The sequence below is a fragment of the Gymnoscopelus microlampas genome, assembly GCF_963454915.1.
Source record: "Gymnoscopelus microlampas genome assembly, chromosome: 23".
Taxonomy (NCBI): Eukaryota; Metazoa; Chordata; class Actinopteri; order Myctophiformes; family Myctophidae; genus Gymnoscopelus; species Gymnoscopelus microlampas.
In genome coordinates this window covers 30,773,948-30,789,387 of record NC_139960.1, presented here as the reverse complement: position 1 = coordinate 30,789,387, position 15,440 = coordinate 30,773,948, and the positions used below count along the sequence as shown (strand labels likewise).

The 15,440-nt window shown below is 41.9% G+C and overlaps 1 protein-coding gene across 1 annotated transcript in view; it reads left to right on the top strand.

Annotated features, from left to right (window-relative positions):
• LOC311040304 (neuronal cell adhesion molecule-like) overlaps positions 1-15,440 on the top strand; it is a 109,882-nt gene that overhangs the window by 26,325 nt on the left and 68,117 nt on the right. Inside the window, exon 2 of the mRNA XM_084050505.1 lies at positions 13,189-13,263. The gene's annotated coding sequence lies outside the window, so the exon portion shown is untranslated. The remainder of the gene's footprint in view (positions 1-13,188; positions 13,264-15,440) is intronic.

The following is a 15,440-nucleotide window of genomic DNA, read 5'->3' as shown; positions in this document are numbered from 1 at the left end:
GGAATGAGAGGTGCACATTCAGTCATTGCCATCTAAGTTACAATGTGGTGACAGTGGTGGCACCCATTACTTTGCATTGTGGCTGTTTTGAAGCATTCTGATGAAAGCGATGGATGTATAAAAATACTCTGTCAAAATCTAGTTTGGACCGTGGATGAAACACTGTCATTCTAAACAACAGGTGCAGGAAGTGGCTACACTCAACTGAGGTGAGTGATGAAGTTATCTAAGATATTACATTGTCCAGGAGCAGCAAAATATCACATTCTTAGCGTGCAATAATTTAGAATTGAGCTGAGTGGAACCACTGTTAACACCTTCGGAGGAAACGTAATGGAAGACGGTGGAGCCGTTCTAAACAGCCCACTTCATGAACTAATAATTCTTTTGAAAGAGCAACAGCCAACGGGGAAACTCTTGGCTGGCCGTCCGATGGTGTAACTTCATCAGTCAGTGACTTAGTCAGTCTGTCAGTCAGTCAGCGACTTTCAGGCCATGCTGTTGCAGTCCAGCCAAAAATAAGGTCAAAGACGAGACTCAGTAGAGTGTGTATATGTGCATACTTAGGCTATGTGGATGTGTGTACTGTATGTGAATGTATCTTCTAAACAACTCTGCTATAAAACAATATCCCATTAGCTTCGCTTCATTACGTAATGAGCACACTGCATGCTTGTCCCTTGATTCCTTATCGTGGCTTTAATCCTGAGGGCAAGATTTTTTTTCTTTTTTTAATAATGAGTGCCAAATTAGTTAAATCACATGAAAACCCCTCTAGCGTTTCTAATATTAGGAGGCCTCGATTTCCTATTGTCTTTCTGTCTGTCTCCATGGCGGGTATGAAGGTCAATATTAGATGTCTCCTGGGCTTCCTATAGCTCCCAATCCCATACCCTTCTATTTGCCTATTTTCTCTCTCTCATCTCCACCCGTCCATCTTTTTCTCATCTCGCTCTTGTTCCTTTTCTCCTGTATCCGTCTTTGCCATTCTCTGTTTTCCCGTTAGTGTGTGTTCCTGTCCTCGGATGATGACGCTGACGTCTGGGCTGTATAGATGTGTTTCTCCGGGGTCAGTTTTCTGACAGGTCGGGTCACCGGTATGGCCAGGGTGCAGCTCAACAGAGCGCTTTGCCACCCTCTCCATGGCAACGCAAAAGTCAGCTGCATCATGGCATGGTAAAATCCGGAGTGTTTATTTAACTCTGTCTGACCCTTATGGGTTCATTTCTAAACTCTCAGAGTTAAATGAATGCTCCGGATATTACAGTGTAGACTTTGTCTTAGGTACACGGACAGTTCTCACTGCTTCTCCCTCGTCTTTATGAGAGCGTATATGACGACAGGAAATACTTTGAATGACCAAAGAGATTCCAGGTTTCCAGGTGAAAGCTATCATCCAAGATTTCATTTCACCCAACATATCCTGCCTGATACCCCCTCCTCAGGCACTATCTATTCTATATTGTCGCTGTGTTATTATACACTCTCACACTACTAATCCTCTTGACACACTTCACACAGCCTGTAAGTAGAAAGTAGTGTCATTGAGGCGCTGCACAGTGGTGCGTTAAACTGCTTGGTATTTGTATAGCCTATGTATGTTTTATGCAGTGTTAATTGTGATTGCAAATTCTGATTTAGTCTTAGTCTTTTGAATAACACATCATTTAGTTTTAGTCCTATTTTAGTCATCTGAAATTGTCTAGTCTTAGTCTAGTCTTAGTCGACTAAATATCTAAATATCTTTAGTCTTAGTCTTTTAGTCTTAGTCAATAAAATCAACACTGCATGGTACCTAAATACCAGTGTTAATTTTGACAGCAAATTCAGATTTAGTCTTAGTCTTAGTCTTTTGAATAACACACCATTTAGTTTTAGTCCTATTTTATCTTTATTTTTGTCATCTGAAATTGTTTAGTCTTTGTCTAGTCTTAGTCGACTAAATATTAATATATTTTTAGTCTTAGTCTTTTAGTCTTGGTCAAAATTAACACTGGTTTTATGTGACCAGGCAGTTCCTAACCCATGCAAAGAAGATATACAGTGAATAATGGCCCTGTTTGAAGAAGTTTGCGTGGAGAATGCTCTAGGTTAGCTACAGCACTGTAGCTTACCTACAGCTGGCGGGCAAGAAGAATATTTCATTGACGTTTGTTTTGAACCTTCTACTTTGAGAAAGTTTTCTTCTAAAGAAATGATGCTCAATGCTCATCACGTTGGAGAGCATCACTGGAATAAAGAGGGATTCGTTGATATTGAAATGTTTACTCTCAGTATATGTGACCATAATATTGTCGCTGTACAGCAGAAATGTTGTATTTCCATATTTCATCTTGGTACTGTAGGTTTTTTTTATGAATTAATGCTAGTCTTACTCTAAGTCATCCTTTAATCCTTTAAAAAGAGCAGATGCCAGTCTGAAAGTGGTTAAGTCTGTCTGTGGGTTTTATAAATTCCAATGAAAAGTATTAACAAGAGCTTATGACTAAATAACTACATTTGATCTATTGGAACACAGGTTATTTTTTTCCATCTCCTGAAAAGTAACTGTTTTCCACTCGACAGCGACGGATACTTTAAAATAACTACATTTGTACTTTTAACTTGTTTTCTATACAAGTAATCTTACTTCTCCTAGAGTAATATTTTAGTACATAACTGTACACGTGCTTGAGTTGGATACCCTTGTACTATTTCCAGCCCTGGATGTTGCTCAGAGTGGAGATTAGACGTTTGAAACTCGGCAGATACCGGTAGCTTTTTTCCTGGCTGCTGTCAAGGGTGGGCTTGGAGTTACGGCGTTTTCCTTTCATTTTCACATCAATGATTCACAGTCCTGCATACTGTGATACAGTACATACCTTCTTCGCTTTCTCCCTCTCTATCTCTCTTTTGGTTGTCCCACTGTCCCCACACACACACACACACACACACACACACACATTGTCACTCTTCCCACCTGTTGTCTATCTGCCTCTCCATCCCCTGTCTTCAGAGCCAGTAAGTCACCCTGTTGGGATTTCCCCTCTCATTGTTTACTCTGTGTCGTACAAATCCCCCTGAGGACGTTTGCCGCTTTGAGAGTTTCATTAAGCTTAGCTAAAGCGGAATGGAGATTAGTGTCCGTAATAAATGGCTGACACAGCTCATTACTTTGCTCAGATTAGGCTAGTTTGTTGCTCGACAATGGTGACGCTTATCAGGAGGTGATGTCTACCTGACTTTCTGCGCTGCGATTCTGACACTTCCGTGTGTTTCTCCAAGAGTTGGAACAGTCCGGTGAGCTTTTGTATTTTCTATGTAATAATATGATAGAAATACAAAGTATAGAGCAATATTTTCCATTCATGCATCAATCTGTGGGGCACGCATGCAATGTTTGTTCGATGCAATTCGATGGATCCATTGCGATGTGTGTTATCATGTCCCTAACAAAGTAGGTGTCTCAGGCTGTGAAAAAGTAGGATGCTTATGTTATGACCTGTAGTTATGATCTATGTTTGAGATAGAAGGCATTTGCTTCCTATCTCAGACATACAGTACTGTAGATCATAAATGTTCTGGAGGTCCATGGACCCCTTCAGACAGTAAAACAACAGTACATAGTAAAATATTCTGTGTTAATTTATCCAGAGAGAGAGAGAGAGAATAGTGGAAAAAGTGCACCCTGCAGCGTAAATCCCACATATTTGGAGGGTCTCTTCTATCATCTTGAAAAAAAAATTGTAACTGCGTTCTTTAGTTATCGGCAGTGGAATATGGCTTGTTTTCACAAAAAATGCAATCTGGGAAAACATTTTTTTTATAAATCTGATGACGTTACACCCGACGGACTGGAATTTGTATAGATCACACATTTCTGTGAATATTCTTCTTCGGGAGTCCCAGGATCAGTCACAGGTTGCGGAAGAGTGCCCTCTATCGTAATGACTGAAAACACCAAATGACGTCTAATGCCATTGACTATGGAAGTCAATGGCAGTCTTGCGTTGGATTCGAAATTACTTCTATGGACGTCAATGGCAGTCAATGTGTACAGTACTTAAGTAACTGTACTGTACTTAGTACCGTCTCATCAGTATCCTGATGTGTGTCCCTAACCATTGTGTAGCTGGTATTTGCATTCAAATATACAGAGAGAGAGGAGAAGCAATCTCCTCGGAACGCCTCATAGTCCATATTCACACGGCGGCCATTTTGGAATTTAACATTGCGTTGCTGTGGCAACTGGGGTGGCAACTGGGGTGGCATTTCATTGACTTAATGGCAATATGGCCGCCGTGTGAATATGGTCTATAGCATTCATATTGGAATAATACTTCACCTGGCTGTGCTCATCTGTAAAGCTATTCATCATTTGTTAAAGCAGTGTGTGTGTGTGTGTGTGTGTGTGTGTGTGTGTGTGTGTGTGTGTGTGTGTGTGTGTGTGTTTGAGACTGTGTGTGTGTGTGTGTGTGTGTGTGTGTGTGTGTGTGTGTGTGTGTAGGTACACCCTTAGCTCAGCCCTGGGCGGTGTGTCCCCTCATAGCCTACAGACAGTTTGAATTAACATAGAAATCAAACCCAGCAGTAGGCCTCTCTCTCTCTCCGTCTGACTGAAAGATTTAATGGAGCCATGCCTCATATTCAGAGGTATCCCATTTGCATTAATTGTGTGTGTGCCCCACTCTCCATCATCATCTCCACTCATCCCCAGTGTCCCATCACTTTTTCATTCCTTTATTCCATTGGCTCTGTATCCCTTTACATTGTTCCAGCCCTGATATCAGAATGGTACTGTTGTAACTAGTTTGTGTGTGTGTGTGTGTGTGTGTGTGTGTGTGTGTGTGTGTGTGTGTGTGTGTGTGTGTGTGTGTGTGTGTGTGTGTGTGTGTGTGTGTGTGTGTGTGTGTGTGTGTGTGTGTGTGTGTGTGTGTGTGATGACTCTATTGTGTAGCATGTAGTGGTAACAGCAGGGAGGATAGAGGTGCCCCTCTAACCCCTAGAGAGAGAGAACTAACACTGTGGAGGTTGTAAATCTCTTTGATTAAAACCAATTCTCTGACTGCACTCTTTGTTTGGGATTGGGTCGAGCGTGCGTGCGTGTGTGTGTGTGTGTTCTGTCATCTGATGTATGGTCACACACTCAGACAGACTGTTTAAATGAAAAACTTGAGAGAATCCATGGAAACCAATCCTATATCTACACACACAGCCTGCATTTTCTCGCTAGGCGCTTTTGTCTTTCTTCGACTGCTCCAGACTTAAAGCGACTGCTCCAGACTTATCCAGACTTAAAGCTCCACTATGCAACTTGTTAAGTGAATAGAATGTTATTTAGACCAATATGGTACAGTGTTAATACAATATAATAACTAGCAAAACTTTGGTCTCCCTGCTCTTTAATTGAGACATATTGTGGTCTGGTATGACCATTACTGGATGACAGGTGGTACTGCCTGAAGGTCAAAATACAATTTCTCCACTGAGTGAAAAATGTAATTAACGCTGAGGATTTAGTTGTTTAGAATAGATGGACATGTAGTTACATGCAACATGCATTGTGTAACACATGTAATAAATTGGACCCGTTGGGTCTGAAATCCTTCCAATAACATGACAGATCATGGCGCTGAATTGAAATCAGGCTATTGGGATATTAAATGACCAGTGTGTGCGCGCGCTTGTGTGTCTAACATATGGAAGGCTTTCTAGAAAGCGGTCATAATTGTTCGGGCGTCAAGGGATTTGTTCCAACAATGGATGATTGCATACCTGTGACACAATGACACACTACATGAAACACAAGCTGGCAACACTATTAATGAAGTCGTTTGTCATTTCCCCTTGGCTGGAATTCAACACACACACACACACACACACACACACACACACACACACACACACACACACACACACACACACACACACACACACATGCATCACTATAAAGCCCACGTGTAACACATAACTGACTCACACTCACACATGACACACATACTGGCAGGTCAAGTCCTCCAGTATAGTTTGACATGTAAACTACTGTGTGAACACGCAGTCATACGATGAGCGTCATACCAGAGATGTCATTCCCTACAGCCTGGCTGTGGTGGACTTTTTACTTGAGTAAAAGTATCAATGTAGAGCAGTGGTTCCCAAACTTTTTAGCTCAAGACCCAAAATAGAAATAAGATGTTTGCCCGGGACCCAAACAACTGAAAATAGCAGATCTACAAGCTCACGTGTCACAAACTCACAGCTTGTAGATCTGCTACTTCTTATTTTTTTTTAAATGTTTCTAATCCATGGAATTTCTTCAGTTCTTAAATTATTATTATTAATGAAATTCTTTTGACATTTTTTATACTTTTTTAATTTAGGATTTTTTTAAAGAAGAAATAAGTAAAATCTTTCGTAGGAAATGAACAAAAAAAAAAAAGTACTCGTGACCCATAAAGATTGGTCCGCAACCCAAACATAGGTCCCGATGCACTGTTTGGGAAACAGTGATGTAGAGTATCTATGTAAAGCAAGTAGTAAAGTAAGTCCTGTATTCAACATGGGGGAGAGAGAGTATGCTGTGATTCTGTGCACAGAAATGAGAATATAGACAGAAATGTTTGGAAGTGGCTCACACCTCCTATACAGTGAGTTGTATGGCAAAGTTTGATTTTGAATTTTAGTCCTAATATATAGCTAAATTGATACTTATGCACATCGTTGATAATGTTATTAATATACCTTTGATCTAGTTTGACCAACTATCAGGTGTTTGAATGTATACCAGTCGTATTAATTGTTTTAAATATTTAATATTATTATCAATCATTGAAGATATCTCACCACGGCAACAGAACTGTCTGGGCTACTGAGCCATTGTGCCTTTAATAGGGTAATTGTGTAATTCACCAGATAAACACATGCAATCAATTATTTTTATACTCTGGCAACAGACAGTATATAATTTTCCTTGAATTTCGTCTGGCAGACTTAATTGCATCCTAGGTATAATTGTCACGCCTGCTATCTGTCTCGACAGTCATTGTTCTTACTGTATATTGCATTTGTGTCTAAATATACCAGTGGTTTTCAAAGTGAGGGCCGCCACTCGCCAGGGGGCCAGCTTTCTTTCTTTCTTTCTTTTTTTGCAACGGGGGGCCGCAACTAGAAGCTATGACTATTTGGGGTCCTCCGTCCTTGGCATGGAAACGATTAATTTATCCCTGAGAGTGTCCTGACCTAGTACTGCTTGTAAAGCCCTTTTAGCACGTTTATATGATCTAACTGATGGTGAATAAGCAGGTAGAGAACATGACTGTTAGTGAACATAAATTTGCCATTTTACGGATCAGACCTGTGACTTAATGCTCACAGGACTGTCCAGGGGTGTAGTCATAGCTTAACGCAGTACCACGCCGTTGTTTTGTGCACACGTCCACGCACATGCAAGGGCGGGCTTCCACAACGCGTGCGTGCGCCCGAGACTGTGTTCCTATATTACTGTCACACAGTTAATTTCTCCTCTTTTTTTGTCTGTGCGTGTCCTGAATAATTACAACTGAACATAGACAGGTCGCTACAATGACCAAATGAGTGAAAGATCAAACGCGTTTCAGAAGCCTTAATCAGTGTGCTCACACGCACGCGCGCGCGGCGTGCACACACACACACACACACACACACACACACACACACACACACACACACACACACACACACACAAAACCAATTACACTTGCATATAAAACCATCTTTGTTTTAGTTCTCCCACCACCATCACAGATATTGTGTGGAGACAAAATACCCCTGTGTATTATCTGCTATTTGCAAGCAAGTTGTAAATATACAGAAGACATACAGTAATTTCCCCCACACTATATATTATGATCTGTTTTATGACTTCCTCAGCACCTTTTATTTCCCAGCCTGAGAATATGTATTATTCAATACCTCGTAATGTTAATGTACTTGGGAATGTCTCACTCAACAACACTTTCAAATTCAAGCATTGACTCTGGCAAGGATCAAACCTGTGATTTGAAAATGGCCTCTATAAACATGTTTACTTTACAATTGTTGTCTTGTGTGCTGCTACCTGGATAAGTGTGTAAATTAAATGAAAATACGAGATTGGAGAAGGCAACCAAACTCCTGTTGAATCATAGGCAGTTAAATAAACTAAACATCAAAAACGTAGTAGTATATTATGTTCATGTAATTATGTGAATGGGTTTATGCATTAAAAGATTTTTTTTGCTCCAAAAGTTCAACTAAAAAGTTATATTTCATAACGCTGGTCAGTGTGTGTCTGCCCGTGTGCATTACATTACATTACATCACAGTCATTTAGCAGACGCTTTTAGCCAAAGTGACTTACAATAAGTGCATTCAACATAGGTAGGCAAGCAAGGAAACTAATCACCAGAACTCAAGTGCATTCTCTTCTAAAACAAGCAACTAAGAGTATACCTAGCGCTAAGGTAAAAGTGCAATCTATCAGCTACAGTACCTACTTTCTAAAAATGCGTGCACGCACATACAGATGCTGCATGTGATGTAAAATAGCGTTGTGTGTGTGTGTGTGTGTGTGTGTGTGTGTGTGTGTGTGTGTGTGTGTGTGTGTGTGTGTGTGTGTGTGTGTGTGTGTGTGTGTGTGTGTGTGTGTGTGTGTGTGTGTGTGTGTGTGTGTGTGTGTGGAGGCTCCAGGAAGTGGTCTATACCCCTACACTGTAACAAAGGGCTTGTTTCAACCTCTGTGTGTGTGTGTGTGTGTGTGTGTGTGTGCGTGCGTGCGTGGTTAGAGGGGGAAGGGAGAAGTGGGGTGCCCCCCCCAATATACTGTGACTGATCACTGGGGCCTCTTAAACAAGGGGATTATAGACACACACGCACACACACACACACACACACACACACACACACACACACACACACACACACACACACACACTACGCTGGAGTGACTGCGTTATTCTGGTACCATCCTCAGAATTGTCCCCTACACACCGGGTATGGGTCCCTCTGGATCCATAAAGCCAGTCAGATATTTGAAAAAATAAAAATAGAAAAAAGCTTGGTGAATCATAGACATAACCTCACAACCTCAGAGAAATATCATTGCTCTGAGGTTGTGGCATACAGAGCTGATCAGCAGTGTTGCCATGTTTGCTTATTAAAAGCGACTTTGGGCTTGTTTGTAAAGTAGCTTGTAAGAATTGATAGAAACGGGTTGTGTTTTTTTGGGCTTGTTTCTAAAGTGTAGATGCTTATTTGGGCTTGTTTCCTAATGTTGTTTAAACCAGTGGTTCTCAAACATTTTCATGTCAAGGACCCCCAAATTAATATGTATTTGACATCTGAAAATATTTTGTACCAGGGAGCCCTGTCGCCATGTCAGTCTGACATGATCCCATTACATTGTTTGGTAATATCACTTTATCTCCAGTATATCTGTATAAGAGCGTTACATTCCCATTCCCATACATTTAATGCATATTTGTTATCTGCTGCTATTTGACATTGTCTTTTATTTCCACATAAGACTGAGGATCTCTGTCTTTATTAATACACACCTCATGTATATTTGATATTTGACATTTTCACTCTGATAGTCATTCTTAATTGACATCATTGATTATGTCATATCATGACGACCACAGCGGATTCGTCCTTGCTGTCAATCCTCATGAACGCCACAGGGAGAGTTGCTCATTTCACATGGCTTTCTAATCCAGGCCATGTGTCACGACCCCATAGGGTCAGTGTGAGAATGCCTTTCTGGATGGGAGCAGTCTACTTTTTTGTCCCATTCCCAAATGCACACACACACACACACACACACACACACACACACACACACACACACACACACACACACACACACACACACACACACACATACACAGTGAAATCCCAGTGTTAAAGCTGCAATCCACAACTTATTTTTATGAATAAAATGTTATTTTGAACTGTCTGTATGGTACTGTATATGTTTATACAACATAACTAGCACATCTGCAGTGGTTGGAGGTGGACTCCCTTCTCTTCCAAGTTGAGAAATTGTAGACCCTGGTACAGTATTGGGTAGGACACCTACTGGTTGACACGTAGCCCTGCCTGAAACTAATAAGCACAATATGTCTCACCAGTCCAGCAGGGATACGCTCTTGCATGAGGGGTAGATGTTTGTGTTCGAATCCCGAGTGAATCAGTTGCAGTTATCTATCTCCATTGGGAGAGGACATGAAACGTATGGATTGCAACTTTAATTTTACTCCAAAGAGTGTACAAAAATATTTGTACACTGCAGCGATTTTTCTGTGTTCAAATGCACGCAGCCCCATGTGTACCTGGCCTAGATTTAGGTCCACAACTTTGATGCTGGTCCACCAGTAGCTCTTTGGTCTCTCTCAGGTCTCTCTTTACAGACAGACGGACGTGGGTCTACCTGGTGAGATCAAGGTCAAATCAAAAATGAATTAATGAGCGGATTCTTGCCGTGCGGCCGGAGGTAGAGAGAGACAGGAAGTAAGCTTCCCCCTCCATAAAGGATAAATTCTGTAGGTGTTCCTTTGGTCTCTCTCTCTCTCTCTCTCTCTCTCTGATGATGAAGCGCTTTTAGATTTGTCTCTCAATAATGCATGTTGTCCTCTGATGCCTGCACACACACCCTTCGCTTTCTCCCTCTCGCTCTCTCTCTATCCATTTTCTCCTCTCTCACTCCTCCCATCATTCTCTCGGTCTCCCTGCCTGCCGGTTCCATCGCTCTGTATCTGCCTGTCTCTTTTCATTACAATCACCCACTCCCTTCTCTCTCTCTCCCCCCCTCTCTCTCTATTTCTGTCTCACTCTCAATCTTTTTACTCTCTCTTATCGCCTAGTACCCCTCCCTCTTTCATCTTCCCAGCTTCCCAGTCATCTCTCTCTCCTATCTTATTTCTGTCTCTTCTTCTTCTTTGTTCTTCTTCTCTCTCTACTGTCTTCACGTTTCTTCATCTCCATGGTAACAGTTTAGGTCTTAGGGCTCGGGTCAGGTTTGTTAGCTTATCTTTTTTCTTTCTCTTCCCTTGTGAGCTGTTTGGTGCTCCTCTCTCTCTCTCCGTCTCTCTGACAGCAGCTGCTGCCCTGACTGTCTCGGTCACGGTGATCGTCCAATAAAAAGAAGGACTTGTGCTACGTTACTCGGCGTGGCCAACGTTACAGCTTAACAATGTCTCCTAATGTAGTCCAGTGTGTCCCTGGTCTCAGCTCACTGTAGTGTTCACGTCCCGCAGCTCTTAATGTCGCTGCACCTTTCATATGTCACGTTTGTTTCGCTAATCAGAGATGAATGGATCCCTCTCTAGAGATTAACATAATGCATTCACACTCATGAAGTCTGCCATGTTCATAGGAGGGGAGGGGGCTGTGTGTGTGTGTGTGTGTGTGTGTGTGTGTGTGTGTGTGTGTGTGTGTGTGTGTGTGTGTGTGTGTGTGTGTGTGTGTGTGTGTGTGTGTGTGTGTGTGTGTGTGTGTGTGTGTGTGTGTGTGTGTGTGTGTGTGTGCGTGCGCGATGTTTTCAGAATTTGGCAAAAACAAACCTAGAATAGAATCTCAATGCGGAACATCTTGGCACATTGTGAGCTTGTAGATCGGCTATTTTCGAGTAGCCATAGTATAAAACAGGGCTTATAGTTAATAATGCATGTGTGTGTGCATCGATGTCCTCTTAAAACATGTGTGCACGTGTGTGCATAAATATACATGAATTAGAGATATATGTGTGTGTACTGTATGTGCCTTCTTGTGCACATGAGCGTTTGTGCATTCATGATTGTTTGCGCATTCATGCACACAAGCGTGTGTGTGTGATGTGTGACGTGTGTGTGTGTGCGTGCGTGCGTGCCTTCATGTCATGTATGTATTCCGCCTTGCTGGTGGTAAAAGTAACAAAAGGCCTGCTGCTGCTGGTTATTTGTTTTGGGTACTGAGTGAGGGCCGTGGTGTTGGGCTGAGTGGGACGTTGTGTGACATTCAGTGAGTCATTTGCTTGGGAGTCCCTCGGGAGGCGGACAAATCAGCCTGCTCGTTCATGCGACACATGTCCAACACCGGCCTCGTATAATGAATGAATCAAGCTTCACACAGATTACCTCTGTTTACGTAGATTGCACTCTAAAGAGGGTGTTTATTCATAAGAAGTCCTTTGTCCTACAGAGCAGTGGTCGGCAACCACCGCACCGCTTACCAGGCCCACTGCTGTGGTTTTCAACCCTTTTCATATCACTGTCCATTATTTATTCGGCATTTGAGCCACAGACCACCATTTGATGAGATTTAGCCTCTCGTCCACAATTCCATGCTGTATTGATGTGGTGCCATAGGAGAGATAACAGGCAAACGTTGATCAAAATAACAATTATTCTACATTCTCTGATTGTGTAGACCTCTTGTAAATTAAGTAATGCAGATGTTAAACAATAATTTAACTCTTCAGAGCGTAAAATTAAACCGGTTACCAACTCTCCATTTACCTCAAGGACCACTGCTGAAAACTACTGCTCTAGAGCCATTAGTCCTCTCACTGCTGTTAGGGAAATAGATGTAATGCACAATATGCATGATGTATATACTGTGTTCATGCAGCATGCTATTTTTTTCTGTGATTGTGAGTGACTGCTGTTCCCGAGTTCTCCTTTAATGTATCTTAATATGCTGATAGTACCAAAGAAAACAATCTGACCTCAGTTGGACGATAAAGCTGTATCTTTCTGTATCTTATCTTATGTTATGTTATCCTAGCTTGTCTTGTCTTGTCTTGTCTTGTCTTGTCTTGTCTTGTCTTGTCTTGTCTCATCTCGTCTCGTCTTGTCTCGTCTTATCTGAAATTGAAGTTCATTTGCAGTGTTTCCTTCTGATATGAGATGTCCACCTTTTGAAAGAACCTGAACCTGTTCTCTTTTTAAATTATCGTTGTCTCCTGAGTAATGCACCTTTTGGGTTAATGAAAAATGTCAAAATCCTTGTGTTGTCCGTGCTTACTGTAAATTGCTCTGGATTAAGAGCGTCTACTAAGTGCCTAAATTGTAATCCTTCCTCACAACATACCTACCTAGTAGGGTGATGAGCGTGGATTTCGTGAGCATGTGTTATTGAGTAACGTCCTCTAAAACTAGTTGGGCATTGGTTGGGCACCTGCTGTTCATCTAATGCCTGTTCTCTGTGTTGCAGGTTTGATTCCCAGAGGAAGACAGAGGAGACAACAGTATACTGCAAGCTGACGGCTGGAGGAGGACCTGAAGCAAGGTCAGAAAATGTAGAAACGCAAATGCGTTTTAATTTCCTTGATGCTCACCATACAGGTGTTTTTGTTTAGTCTGCTGTCGTTTATCACTGGATTAGTAAAAGCCAAATGCCATCACATGAAAATGTAGGATACTGCACGTGTCTCATAACATTACCTCAGGTGTTTCTGATCAAATTTGTCACCAGGTCACGCTAAAGGGCATCACTGGACAGAAATGTACTAGAAAATGTCCTTCTGAAAATCCTGCTGCCTTTTTCTTTCTCCGATGAGTCAAAGTGCTGCTTCAAATTAGAAAAAACAATTAATCGCTACAGTATATACTTTGTTGTACGATAAATAGCTAAAATGAGACCCCCTGGAACCCCCTCAAGGACCCCTGGGGGTCCCCGGACCCCATTTTGAGAACCACTTTTCTAAATCCTAACAGTTTTCTGAAAAACATATGTTGATATAGCTCAAATCTAAAATGACACAGATGCTTTCCCGGTTTTAATGGGTTAAGAATCTTCTGGTGTTGGGCATCCTTGCGCGCTGCTCCAGATAAGCGCATCGTTACAAAAACAAAACCGTAACAAGGAATGAAGTCATTTGCATGAGTACGTTAAGAGTGAGTTCTGGTGAGTCATAGACTATAGTACTATGCGAGTCATTTAATAGAAGTCCAGGACCAATTGAGCTACAATCGGGATACTGACTTGACACGTTTTTCATTTGTAACAGGATCCAAGTGTCAAATATTCAGAGTGATAATGTATTTAGGGTGTTTTGTTTTTACACTACAATGTAACAACGTGCCCAGACTGCCCACACCCAGCCGAGGTGACAGGACAATATGATCACCCAGCGTGCCTTTGGAGAGGGTGGGCTGAAGGCGAGATCATGGCAGACAGAAATATATTTCCCATCAGGAGTCACAGAGCCTGGCTGGCAGTACCCACTACACACCTACTGCTCGTGCTCAACACTCATGTGCCATATGTCATACACACAGGGACAGACAGACAGAGAGAGAGAGAGAGACAGACAGGGAGAGAGAGGGGGAGGGGGGTCACTCATTACACTTAAGTGGATTTCAAAGAGAAACTTGATAATGTATGCTTTTGCGTAATTTTATGTGAATTAAAATGAGCTCAAGTGAGCGTAACAGAGAGACAGATGCAGAGTTACAATCCCATAAAGGCAGATGGAAGCATAATAATACTATCCTGCCATGCTGTGACCATATTTTGCCCACTGTGTCGTCTGTCATCAGTGTTATAATTATAATACCCCACAATAATACCTGCTAGCAGCCTTTAGACTGTAACCACAATTTGGGTGGCTTAGTACCAGCGGTATTGTATTATTTACCTGTATTAGTGTTGACATATGTCACGTCAGCACTTTTTCCAGTTGAAAATTCTTAAATGATTATGAAGAACAAAATTAGCCTTAAAACACACTTGCAACCATGCAAAGACTGGAGTAGAAAAAACCTTAGTAAACAATTTCAGGAGTGATACTGCAGTCTCACTAGTTAAAGCAGTTCAGTATGCTGCTGCAGCACATGCAGTATTACATAACACAACAGTACAATTGAACCATTACCCCCACTACACTATGGCTGCACAGTTACAATATGGCTAAGAATTACAATGACAGTTATTCTATGATAGAAATCATTAGTCCCAGTTATTTATAGTTTGAACGATTCCAGCTATCGTTGGGCATTCAAAATCGAAAGGAATCTTTCAAGATCACCTCATACAAACATTTACTTCTGGAGACTGAAATGATAATGATAATGAAATGGCAATGTCTAATTGTAGCCTAATCATGCAGTCAGGATTCATTCTGCAGCTCAATACATTCTGTGGTGAATTCTATTATTATAGCCTGAACTACAGATGTCTTGTTATGGCTTGATGGTTCAAAGTCTCTCCTCTCCTCTCCTCTCCTCTCCTCTCCTCTCCTCTCCTCTGCACCTCCCTCTATGAGCAATCCCGATGAACAGATGGGTGGTGGGTGGCAGGAGAGGGTGCAAACCATCTCTCTGCCACCGCCACACAGCCCATCCCCCATCATGCCCTCCTCTCTCATTCACCCACAGTACTATCCACCTGCCCTCTCTCCCTCTGCCTCTCTGTCATTCTCTGTCCATCATTCCATCATGTCCTTTGGTTTACGCCTCAATCCA